Source organism: Acomys minous (genome assembly GCF_964271855.1).
Source record: "Acomys minous genome assembly, chromosome: 12".
Lineage (NCBI taxonomy): Eukaryota > Metazoa > Chordata > Mammalia > Rodentia > Muridae > Acomys > Acomys minous.
This window is the reverse complement of record NC_140493.1, coordinates 93,609,625-93,623,042: the sequence shown is the minus strand read 5'-3', so window position 1 is coordinate 93,623,042 and position 13,418 is coordinate 93,609,625.

Here is a 13,418-nt window from a genome sequence, read left to right as displayed (position 1 = left end):
AGCTCTCTCCCTTCCTCCTGCCAGCACCTTGCCCCCAAAATCTCTTAAGTCCCCTTCCTCCAAAGAAGTGGATGAAGTGGATGTTTCTGCCAGGACAACCAAGCAGTTCCCTCAGGGACAGATGACACACTCTTTGTTCATTCCCAGCACAACCTTTGGTGATGCCAAGCGCCTTCAGTAGGTCGGGAATATTCCTCCGGTTAATTTGGTCCTTCCTGCTAGCATTCGAATTTAGTTGGTGACACACTGCAGCAGATCTTCTCTTCCTGCTCTGAGCACGTAGTGCCGTCTTCCGAAAGTGTCTCCTACGAGAATGTGCCTGATCTAGTTCTTTCAGAACCGCGCCCCCACCCCCCGGGGGCCTTGCACATATTCAGCAGACCCTTTGCCACAGAGTTCAAGGAAAAGATAGAGTTCTAGTTTGAACGCTGAGCTATGGACAGCTGGGTGCAGTGACCTGTGCCTTGAGTCCCAGCTCCTCAGTAGACTGAGGCAGGTGGATTGCCTGAACTCTAGCAGTTTAGGGCCAGACTGAGTAGCGAGGCAAGGCTCTGTCTATTAAGGAAACTGTCCCCCACCCCACCCCCAAACACTAATGATTCAGGGTGATATGACTAAGCAGGTAAGGATGACTGCTGCCAAGCCTGAGGACCTGAGTTCAATCCTCATGACCCACATGGTAGACGGAGAGACCTGGAGTATGCAAGCTGTCCAGTGACCTTTGCATGCATGCCCACATGTGTACAGGATAGATAAATTTGGGCCGGGCTTGATGGTGCACGCCTTTAATCCCAGCACTGGGGAGGCAGAGGAAGGTGGATCTCAGTGAGTTCGAGGCCAGCCTGGTCTACAAAGTGAGTCTAAGACAGCCAGGGCTACACAGAGAAACCCTGTCTCAAAACAAAAACAAATGTATTTTTAAAAAATGAATCATGGGTGCGGATGGTACACGCCTTTGGTTCCAACTCTTGGGAGGCAGAGACGGGCGGATCTCTGAGTTCAAGGCCAGCCTGGCCTACAAGAGCAAGTCCCAGGACAGCCAGGGCTACACAGAGAAACTTGTCTTGAAAAACAAAGAGCAGCAACAAGTGTTTGTTAGGATTCTGCTTCAGTGTGCCTACCTGTGGTATCATTGCCTACCTCCCACGGGGCGTGGCCCTGCCCAGGACTATTATAAGAGGACAAACCCTCCTTATGGCTCTCTTTCACCTCTCTCACTGCTCTCTCTTCCTCTGACTCTGTCTCTTTCTCTCTCTCTGTCTCTCTCTCTCTGGGGAACCCCTCCCCCCTTTCTTTTTCTCCCCATGCTCACATCATAAACTTCTCCACATCCTATCTGTTGTGTGGCACATATTATATTTCATACAAGTGTTCACATAGTTGAGTAAAAAAAAAAAATACAAAGGGTTAAATTTGTGCCCGGTTAGAGCCAGTTCTCCTTGCATGATTCTGGGACACCTGGATGCTGGATGCTGTGGCTACTGGAACCAGCTCAGATCTGAAGCACATAACAGAAGCTGGCAGCTCCCCTGCACAGCAAGCTTCCTGTGCCCCCCAAACTCTGCCCTTGTCACCTTTCATCAGTTACTCCAACTGGGAGCCTTTCATCTCAAGCAGACACCCCTGTCTTACAGTGTACACTTTGTCCTGCTCTTTCCCCGCGGCTAGCTGGAACACCATTAGGAAACAAGTAGTCTTGGACCGTTTTAGCACCCCCACCACCCTCAGATTCACTGTTGCTGAGAAGAAGGGAAGAGGTGAGGTCCCAACCTGCTATGAAAACAAACACCAAAGTTAGGGAGGCCCTGGGAAATGAGCGCCTGGCCTGTAGCTATTTTTAGATATGAAAACACAGCAGGGTTCAGCTGGGAAGGAAATAGCCAGGCGGTGATTCCCGAGTCTCCCCAGTGTGTGATGGGGATGGAGGATGGGAAAGCAGGGCCAGAAGAGTCTAACATGCTCTGCTTCTAGAAGGGCAGGCAGGGAAAGGGTGTCCCTTTAGCTTTTTAGATTTTAAACATCTTGAGGCTGGGATGCACTAGGCTACCATAGAGCTCAGTGAGAGTGCCTTGGAGCCTTGGCGACAGGAAAGTGAGTGAGATCCTTTTTTTTTTTTTTTTTTTTTTTTTTAAGACAACGGTCCTCTGTGTAGTCCTGGCTGTCCTAGACTCGCTTTGTAGACCAGGCTGGCCTCAAACTCACAGTAATCCGCCTGCCTCTGCCTCCCAAGTGCTGGGAGGCACCCACACTTACATTTCTTATAGATATTTGATTTGATTTATTGTGTCTGGGGTGTGTGTGCTGTATGCATGTGTGTGCACATGTGTGCACAAGTGTGCACTGGCCCATGCATGTGCATGTGGAAGCCAGAGGTCAATGTGAGGGGTGGTCTTCTACCACGCTCCACTTTATTCTTTTATATTTACTTTAAAACTTTTTGGGGGGGGGGCTGGGGGCTTTTCAAGACAGGGTTTCTCTATGTAACTTTGGCTGTCTTGGACTCACTTTGTAGACCAGGTTAACCTCGAACTCACAGAGATCTGGCTGCCTCTGCCTCTGCCTCCTAGAGTGCTGGGATTATAGGTGCGCACCACTATGCCCAGTTTACTTTAAAGCATTTATTTTATGTGCAAAAGTGTTTTGCCTGCATGTGTGTATGTGTTCTATACGTATGCCTGCTGCCCACATAGGTCAGAAGAGGGCACTGGATTCTCTGGAACTGGCGTTATGGATGGTTGAAAGCTGCCATGTAGGTGCTGAGATCAGAACCTGGGTCCTCTGTTAGAGCAGCTGGGGGCTCTCACCTGCTGAGCTGTCTTTGCAGTCGATCCACATTTTTTTTAAAAAATGGGATAGGGTCTTACTGCATGCAGTGCTTGCCAGTTTGGTTAGACTGGCTCACAAGTGATTCCCAGAATGCACCTGTACCCATCCTGGTACCTCAGTGCTGGGATTACAGATGAGATCTCAGCTTGTATGGATGCTGGGGGGGGGGGCAGCTCTCAGGCTCTTGTGCTTGTGCAAGCAAGCATGTTATCCACTGCCATCTCCCATGCTTTGCTCTCGCTCCTGATGCTCAAGCCAGTTCTTCTACATAGACCTGACAACGTCCACTCCCCTGCCACTCCCCACCCAAGGCATCCAGCTATTAGCAAGACAGGCTTTTTCTCTAATGGACTTCTTCTCACCGACTCCCAGAACACACTCAGGGCCGCCCACTGCCTATAGAATGAGGCTCAAGGCCAGCTTCACACACTGTTAGAGTCCAGGTTATCTGGCCAGTCTTGTTCCTTTAAAGCCCTTTCTCCATGGCCCCTGTGCCTCCCGGACACCCATTTCGCCCTAGCTTTGCTCTTCTCTCCACCCAGAATAGCATTCCCTTTGTCCGCAAACGTCCGGACTCTAACCATATTCGGGGTCAAGCTAATTAAGCCTTCCCAACACAGTGTCCCTCACCCCTGACTAATCTTGGGGGACTGATCACATTTAAGCACGCATGCCTTGAAGTTGTTTGGTTTATGTCCCAATCCTTTTCTTTCTTTCTTTTTTTTTTTAAGATTTATTTATTTACTATGCATACAGTGTACACTCCTGTACACCAGAAAAGGCCACCAGATCTCATCATAAATGGTTGTGAGCCACCATGTGGTTGCTGGGAATTGAACTCAGGACCTTAGGAAGAGTGGCCAGTGCTCTTAACCTCTGAGCCACCTCTCCAGCCCAATCCTTTTCTTTTTACATTGAGCCTTGAGGGCCAAGAAGGCATTTCTTTCAGTCTCTAAAACCGAGCTCTGCTCACCTACCAGGCACTCAGTGTGATGTGTTTTAGACTGTAGAGAGCTTGCTCTTAGCCCTGGCCCTGGCCCCTTTGCCTTTGATGGTGCCTCTCTTCTTATCAGGACATGAAGTTTATGCCTTTATCCCTCGAATATGGGTCTGGTCTTGTGACTTGCCTTGGCTAATGGGACATTGGTAAAAGGGAGGCAGGAGGATGGAGAGACGGCTCAGTTATAAAATGCTCACTGGGCAAGCACAGGGTCCTAGTTCCGACCCCTAGCACTTGCATAAAGAGTCTTCAGTATGGATTCTATACCTCCAGAGCTGGGGCAGAGCCAGGAACAAGCAGATCTGTAACCAGCTCATTAACCAGCCAGCCTAGGCAATTGGTGAGGCCCAGTTTCAGTGAGAGACCCTGTCTCAAAAAGAAAATGGTGGGCCTGCTAGATGGTTCACTGGGTAAAAGTGCTTGCTGCCAAGTCTAGAGACCTGAGTCTGACCTCCTGAACCCACATGGTGGAAGGAGATAAACAACTGCCACAAATTGTCCTCTGACCGCCACATTCACACCGTGGCATGTGTCCACCCCCCACCCCCACCCCCGCCCACCCTACATGCAAAACAAATAAATGTAAAAAAAAAATAGACAGCAATTGAAGAAGAATCTGGACATCTGGCCTCCACAAACAAGTACATTATAGACACTATACCACACACACACACACACACACACAGAGGCATGCACACACTACTGAGTTGATGGAGGAAAAGAAAGAGCTAGAAAGCATTTGTTCACTAGGGCTTGCTCTCTTCGGGCTGTGGTTGGCATCCTAGACTGCAGTGGAAAGCCTACAGGACACATATTGCTATAGCCACAGCCACTAGACACATAAATAAAACTACTCTGGACAGCCCTGACCCTATCCACTAGCCAGATAGCTACAGCCTTGTCAGTGAACTCAGAAGAATGCAGCAGACAAGAAGAGCTGCCCGGCTGAGCTTAGCCCGGACTCCCCACCCCTCAAGTTCTGAGCAACGTCAATTGGGCGTTTTGTTCTAGGCCACTAAGTTTTTTAGAGTGGCTGCTTACACTGTTACTGAACTAGCCTATAGCCGGGCGGTGGTGGCCCCACGGGATACACAGAGAAACCTTGTCTCAAAAAAACCAAAGACCAAAACCCCAAACCAAAAAACAACAGCAAAGATCCCGAAGTAGCTTTTATTCCTGTCCCCACTTCACAGGTGATAAAATTGAGGTACAGGGATGTTAACTCATCCTAGGTCACACTGACTGGATCCAAATGCCAGCAGCGGTGCCCCAGAGACACCTTGTAAACCCCAGCATCCACTCTCCCTTCTCCGGAAGGAGAAACCGTAAAACACTGAACTGCTGTCTTCAAAGCAGCCCCGCCCCTTACAGATGCGATGAATACTGGGTCAAGAGAAAACCGTGGTCTGACTTTTCTGGTCCTTCCCCTACCTCGTGGCCTGTTAGCTCTACCTCCAAGCTCAGGGTTCCTTCTGTGCTGGGGAACCTGCTTTTCTGACTTGGCTCATATCCACCATCCCATAATCCTTTGGCCTCAGCTCCTCCCTGCAACCTTTGCTGGACACGAGTTCAGGCAATACCACTGTCCCCCGGGAAGGAAGTGCTTGGGGCTGACATGTCAGTACTGCCCTTTGGCCTTTGTGTGCCAAGCTGACAGTGCAAAAAAAAACATGGTTTATTCACCCGTGACCTTTGGACTTGCACTCTTCCAGGGAGTCAAATCAGAAAACAGAGGGGAAATGGCTTTTTCAATTTTAAAGTGACGTGAATGTGCTAATGCCGAGTGCCTGTTCCAGGTTCAATAGAGACGCATTTCAGCTTCCATAAGTGGGTGCAGTATCAGGCTGGGCACCGGACCCAAGGCCAGACTTGCTTCAGAACCCTCCAGTTCCCTCCCTCCTCTCTCTCTCTCTCTCTCTCTCTCTCTCTCCCTCCCTCCCTCTGTCTCTCTCTCTCTCTCTCTCTCTGTGTGTGTGTGTGTGTACAGAGCAGAGGTCACCCTTAGGCATCATCTATCTTTGTTAGTTTTTGTTTTTCTACTCAGGGTCTCTCTGTGTAGCCCTGGCTATCCTGGAACTAGCTCTGTAGACCAGGCTGGCCTCAAATGCACAGGGATTTGCCTGCCTCTGCCTTCCAAGTGTTGGCATTAATGATGTAGGCCACCACTGGCCAGCTTAATTCTTAAATTACACTTATTATGTTTTTGCATATGTATGTATGCCATGGCACATGTGTGGAGGGAGGTCAGAGGACAGCTTGCTGGAGTCAGTTCTTTTTTCCACCATGTGGGACCCAGGGATCAAACTCAGGGAGTCAGGCTTGGTGGCAAATACCTTTACCTACTTAGCTATCTTGAGGCCCTGACCTTGTTTTTTTGTTTGTTTGTTCGTTTGCTGCTTGTTTTTGTTTTTTGAGACAGGGTTTCTCTGCGTAGCCTTAGCTGTACTTGCTCTGTAGACCAGGCTGGCCTCAAACTCAAAGAGATCCACCTGCATCTGCCCCACCCCCCCAACCCAGTGCTGGGATTAAAGGTGTGTGCCGCTGCCACACCACCACCACCTGGCTGGTTACTTTTAATTGGGCATGTTAGTTAGGTGAGCCAAAAGGGGACTTTTGATTGCTGGACTTTGATACTTTGATAGCTGGACCTTGGTAGTCAGCCTCAGGACAGGGGTGGGGGTGGGTGGGGTTGGGTGGCCAAATAAGGAAAGGGACCTTGGTGGCTAGCTTTAGAAATGTAACCCAATGGTCTTTAGCAAGGCAGAGGGAATGGGGAAGGGCCACACCTGATTGCCATGCTCAGGCCTGCTGGGAGTCTTCAATGTGTAACTCCAGTATTAGGAGATCAGACACCCTCTCCTGGCCTTTGTAGATGATGTAAGCATCTGGTGCGCTTACATTCAGGCAAAACACTCATACACATAAAATAAAAACAAACAAACTATACAACTATACACACACACACACACACACACACACACACACACACACATATATATATATATATATATTTTTTTTTTTTTTTAGCAAGAGACAGCAGGAACAGAGCAGGCAGGCACCGGGGTCAGGCCAGGTGGAGAAGGTGGGGCTGGGAAGGGTCCTCGACTTCAGGTGACTCATGGAAAAAGTCTATATCCTGTTCCAAACCAAGCAACACGCTAAGAGCCAGGAGTGCGGACCCACGTGGGTGCTGGGTGTGGTCTGGAGAACGGCGGTAGGCGGAGAGCGGCAGCGGCTCAGCCTGGGGGGCTTTCTCTGTCCTCTCTTACCCTGCACCCCAGAAACAGCTGGGTTCCCTATTTCCCGCCTTCCTTCCTCTAGTCTGCAGCACTTCAAGCCCTCCTCCTGCCATTTCCTGCCCTGCCCGGGCCCCCCTCGTCCCCCCCGCCCTTCCCCCGCCCCTCCCCGCCCTCATGCCCTGTCTACCCCCTCACCGCACCCTCCCCCCCGCCCCCCCCCCACTTCTCCACAATCCTCCTGCAGTTTTTGGTGGCTCCCACGCTATGAGAAGAAGCCCAGCCTGGAGAGGACCTGGGCTGCACAACTGGGCCATAACCTTTCATGGAGGCCTGAGAGTTCCAAGCATTGGCTAGAAAAGGGGGGGGAGGGTGGGGGGGTATGCTGGGGGGGTTGGGGGGATAGGGTAGGGGTTGGAGGGTTGGGGATGTGGGGGGCGGGGGGCGGGGGCTGAGCAAGTCGGAAGCGTGATGAGGGTCAGGGAAGACACTAACCTTTGTGTCCCCTTCAGCATGGTTGCCTGGCAGACCAGGTCAGAGGCCAGGTACTGCTGGGGTATTGACCTCCAGGTTAACCGGCCAGCCAGTGCTTTCAACCAGAAAATCCTCCATGAGGGTTAACGTTTCTGTGCCAATTTGCCGGATGGATTTGGAATTAATTACCTGGAAGATGAGCCGCCAGCCACAGTTGTGAGGGATTACTCGGCTTCTGGGCCAGCTTGTGAAAGGGTGAATTGGCTGAGGTGGGAACACCAGGTTGGAAGTAGTTGGCACTGCACCCTGGGATCGGACTCTGGACTATAGAGAAAATAGGGAGGGAGCCGAGCACCAGCACGCACTCTTCCCCCTCTTGTGGATACCTGTGACCAGCTGCTTCAAGCTCCTCAAGTCTTTTTTTTTTTCTTTTTAAGATTTATTTATTTATTATTGTGAATACAGTGCTCTGATGTACAGGCCAGAAGAGGGCATCAGATCCCAGTATAGATGGTTGTGAGCCACCATGTGGTTGCTGGGAATTGAACTCAGGACCTCTGGAGGAGCAGTCAGTGCTCTTAACCTCTGAGCCATCTCTCCAGCCCCCAAGCTCCTCAAGTCTAAACTTTCCTGCCATGATGGACCGCACCCTGAACTGTGAGCCAAGGCAACCCCGTCCCTTCCTTGAGTCGTTGTGATGGCTAAAGTTCCGGGTCAAGTTTAAATTACTTAATTAAGAGATCTAGACAACAAAAATGTCCCTAACCTATAAACCCCACCCACTTGCCGAGCCAAATAGCTTCCTGGAATAGTGGGGCCTGTTGTTCACGTAAGATGACAAGCTGAGTATCTTCATTTCTGTAAACAAGTTTGATTGCCCCAACTGCACAGGACGTCCTTGATCACATATAGGTAGGAGGTTCCTGGGCAAGAAGTACGTTAGGGTGTGTGCTTGCCCCTGATTGGACAAATGTGGGATGGACATAACCTTGTGGGTCTTGCCTTTATAAGCCCCTGTCTAATGTAATTTGATGCTATACTCTGGGAACCCTGAGTACAGACCTGGCCAGTGTCCATCGCCCTAGCCAGTATTTAATAAAGCTTGCTTCAAATTTGGCTCAAAATTGTGGTAGTGGTCTTATTCTCACCCAGTGGGATTAATATCTCTTCTTCAGGTTATTTTATCCCAGCAACAGGGAAAGCAATTGAGATGCTCTCTTCCAAAATGGCACAAGAAGCCGGGCGTGGTGGAGCACGCCTTTAATCCCAGCACTTGGGGAGGCAGAGGCAGGCGGATCGCTGTAAGTTCGAGGCCAGCCTGCTCTACAACACGAGTCCAGGGCAGGGAAGGCTAAACAGAGAAACCCTGTCTCGGAAAAAAAAAAATGGCACAAGAGCTGAGGACAGTGGCCTCCTCCACTCCTCACAGTCTGTGACCAGGGACTTCTCTGCCAGGCAGGGACGTGTGTGAGGCCACTTGAATAAAGCCTGTAAGGCCACATAAAGATTCAGGCAGAGGTGTCAGTGTGGACATCCAGTTGACCTGGTGGAGACAGCCACTACCGGATGTCCAGGGAACCATGTAGCCAGCCCTGGCGAGAAGACAATTTTGTGTGACGTTCTACAAAATGCTCTTGGAATGAAGGGCGCATGTGTTTACCCTGAGTGAAGAAAGCACATCACGAATCTGCCAGCAAATTTCTGTATCTTCTTTAATCTCACAGCTCCCTTCCACCCTCTACCCCTGAACCCCAAACTTAGCTTTATCACCACTGTTAACCACGTCCTGGCCAGAGTGGCTGAGGGTCCCAGAGATGGGACCTGATACCCTTCCATATCTGCCTGGGCTCAGGAATTGGGTTCATTTTCGACCTGGTGACACGTCCAGGAGGAGAAGCTGAGGGGACCTTACAGACCATGTTTCTTACTGGCACAGGACAGGAAGCCGTTCTAGTCAAAGGCAAGGAAATAGACCTAATGGCTGTGAAGTGGCTCAGGGCAGGAGAGGCGAGAAGACATAAGGCTACGGAAGCCGTCATGGCTGCTTGTTTTCCTCAAGGTCATGAGAGCCCGGAGCTCGGTCCAGAGGATAAGGCTTTCCGGAAGTCACTGTGTCACTGGCTGGCTGGACTTTTGGAACTTTGGTAGTGAGTCCTCTCTCTCTCTCTCTCTCTCTCTCTCTCTCTCTCTCTCTCTTTCTCTCTCTCTCTCTCTCTCTCTCTCACACACACACACACACACACACACACACACACACACACACACACACAAGCTACAGGCATAAGCCCTTTCCAAGGCTGTGAGACACAGAAATTCCTGTGGGATGGGATTTCCACACAGCCTGGATTCTTCAGCAGCTATATGGGGTTTAGGGGTTGGGGGGCAGACCTATATTTGATAAGTGATTTAGAAAACATGGCTGCGAGTGTAACATCGTTAGTGGAACATTTGCCCCAAAACTCTTGTTCCCTCCCCCAACAGCACAAAAAAGCAAACAGCAGTGCAGGCCTGTAACCCTAGCACTCAGGAGACTTCCAGGCTATCCTCTGCTACACAGAGTACTCAAGGCCAGCCTGAGCTACACGAGACTTGGCCTTCATTAAAAAATAAAATGTGGCTGGGTGTGAAGGCATATGCCTTTAATCCCAGCGCTTGGGAGGCAGAGGCAGGCAGATGGCTGTGAGTTCAAGGCCAGCCTGGTCTACAAAGCAAGTCCAGGACAGCCAAGCCTAACACAGAGAGACCCTGTCTCAAAAATAAAAAAACAAACAAACAAACAAACAAACAACAACAACAAAATGTGGTAGATAGTAAGAGTACACACAGTGACAGACACAGTCCCCTCGTCTCTAATGAACAATCCTTTGGCTCCTCCTGTATCTCCTTCCACGGAAGTCCTGAGTGGGTATGGAGGAGAGACATAGGGAGAGGGGAAGGAACTGCTGCCGCAGAGGAAAGAGGGTAAAGGTTCGTGGGAGGTGTGGGGGAAAGACTTGGTGAGGTTCCCTAACAGGAAAAGCAGGTCCCTGGGGAATTCCGTGGGACTCACAAGTAAAGACTGAGTGTGTGTGTGTCCTGGGGGTGAGGAACTCTGTCTTCTTCCCACCCAAGGCCTGGAGAAGTGCCAGCCTCAGAGAGGAGCCTGCAGCCCTGCCCCTCCTCCACCACCCCATCATCTAGCCAGAGGAAAGGGGTCATCTCTGTGTCATCTAGATCACACAGCCCCACCGCCACCCCACCCCCGCCCCCGCCCAGGTTATTTTTTTCTTTTCTTTTCTTTTTAAAGATTTATTTTATTTTATTTATTGCATATGAGTGCTTTATCTGCAGAAGAGGGCATCAGATCACATTGTAGATGGTTGTGAGCCACCATGTGGTTGCTGGGAATTGAACTCGGGACCTCTGGAAGAGCGAGTGATGCTCTTAACCACTGAGCCATCTCTCCAGGCCCAGGTTCTTTTTTCAGAGACTCTACTCAAGTGTAAACCCAAAACACATGAAAGGGAAGAAGAGAGAGTTTATTCCTGGGCCAGATGTGCGTGACCTTGGAACACAGGTTTAGGTTGCCTTAAGTAGCAAGTAGCATAGCCCAAGGTGGGAAACCATTCCATGGAGTTTTCATAGCTAAGGAGCTACAGAAAGTCATAAGCCAAGACATTTTCAAATACCTTGGTGGGAACCTCAGGTTACTGGGATTCAGCAAAGTGGGGAGATCTCGGCTAAAGGTTTCAGATGTTATCCCATGATGTTATGCCTAGCTTTTTTGTTTGTTGGTTGGTTTGAGTTGGGTTGGGTTTTTTTTTTTTTTTTGAGGGGTTTTGGGGGAGGTTTCGAGACAGGGTTTCTCTGTGTAGCCCTGCTGTCCTGGGCTCACTTTGTAGACCAGGCTGGCCTCGAACCCACAGAGATCCTGCCTGTTTCTGCCTCCCAAGTGCTTAGCTTTTAAGTTGTTGGGTGTCAGTGGTTTGCTAAACTAACATGTCACTAAAGTATTGTTTGGTTGGTTCTTTGTTTGGTTGTTGATTTTTTATTTCGAGACAGGGTCTTGTCTCATGTGTCCCAAGCTGGTAGGGAGCTCCCTGGGTAATGCAGAATGACCTTGAACTTCTGACCCTCTTAGTGAGCCAACCACACTGCACCTGAAATGTTTTTACCTTAAAGTTAGGAAGATGTTAAATTAGACACATCAGTGGGCCACCCATGTCTATTAAAGAGACTGAAGGGGGCTGGAGAGTTGGCTCAGAGGTTAAGAGCACTGACTGCTCTTCCAAAGGTCCTGAGTTCAATTCCCAGCAACCACATGGTGGCTCACAACCATCTGGTGCCCTCTTCTAGCATGCAGGCATAATAAGTGAAATAAATAAAAATATATAATTAATAAATATGAGAGAGAGAGAGAGAGAGAGAGAGAGAGAGAGAGAGAGAGAGAGAGAGAGAGAAGCTCCAGGATAACTTAGCTCTGGATCTGCAACATTCTAACTCTTCAGAACCATGAAGTTCTAACTAGTCAGTCAGCCCTATAGAATCTATACCATAGCTTTGGCCTTCTTCCCCAGTGCCCCTCCGCCAGGAATTTCAGTTCTAGGAGAAGCTGCAACTAGTGATTTGAATTGCTGTATTACTTACTTTTCTACAGAGATAAAACATCATGACTAAGGTAAAGTATAGATGGTTTATTCTGAGCTTCAGTTCCAGAGGATTAGGGTCACAGCACTGGGTGCCCTTATGGAAAATCTTGGCTCCATTCCTAGCACCCAGGCAGCTTACCTGTAACTCCAGCTCCAAGGGTCAGGCACCTTCTTCTGGCTTCTGCAGGAGATACACACACACACACACACACACACACACACACACACACACACACACACGCTCAGTTAACAACAACAAAAGGTTTAGAGCTGGGGGTCAAGGTGTAGGGATGTCAGATCTCCTGGAACAGGAATTACAGACAGTTGTGAGCTTTCAAGTGGGTACTGGGAATTGAACCTGGATCCTCTGGAAGAGGAGTTAGTGCTATTAAGTGCTGAGCCATTTCTCAAAGTAGCTCCCCTACTTTGTGTATTTTTTTTATTCTTAAAGAAAAAAAAAGTGAGCCAGGTGTGGTGACACACACCTTTAACCCTAGCACTTGGGAGACGATGGCAGGTGGATTCCTGTGAGTTATAGGCCAGCCTGGTCTACAAATTGAGTCCAGGAAAACAAAGAGAAATCCTGTCTCAAACCTCCCCCCGCCCAAAAAAAAGAAAAAAGAGAAAAGAAAAAAGAAAAGAAAGTGAACCAGGCAGTGGTGGCATATACCTTTAATCCCAGAACGCAGGAGGCAGAGGCAGGTAGATCTCTGTGACTTCAAGGCCAGCCTGGTCTACAAAATGAGTCCAGGACAGCCAGGACGGTTACACAGAGAAACCTTGTCTTGAAACAACCAAAGGTAGAGTGTGCCTTTAATCCCAGCACTTGGGAGGCAGAGGATCACTGTGACTTGGAGGCCAGCCTGGTCTACAAAATGAGTCCAGGATAGCCAAGGATACACAGAGAACCCTTGTCTTGGAAAAGAAAACAAACCAAACCAACCAAACAAACAAACAAACAAACAAAAAACCCAAACAACAACAACAAAAAAAACCCCTAGCTAGCCCAGATTGAAATGAAAAATGTGCGTGTAAAGGAGAATTGAATTCTTTCTTCAGGTTGGAAGAATAGGGAGTAAAGAAGTCATAATTCGGCTGGGCGTGGTGGCGCATACCTGTAATCCCAGCACTTGGGAGGCAGAGGCAGGCGGACCGCTGTGAGTTCAAGGCCAGCCTGGTCTATAAAGTGAGTCCAGGACAGCCAAGGGTAACACAGAGAGACCTTGTCTGGGGGGGGGGGAGTCAGAACTCACT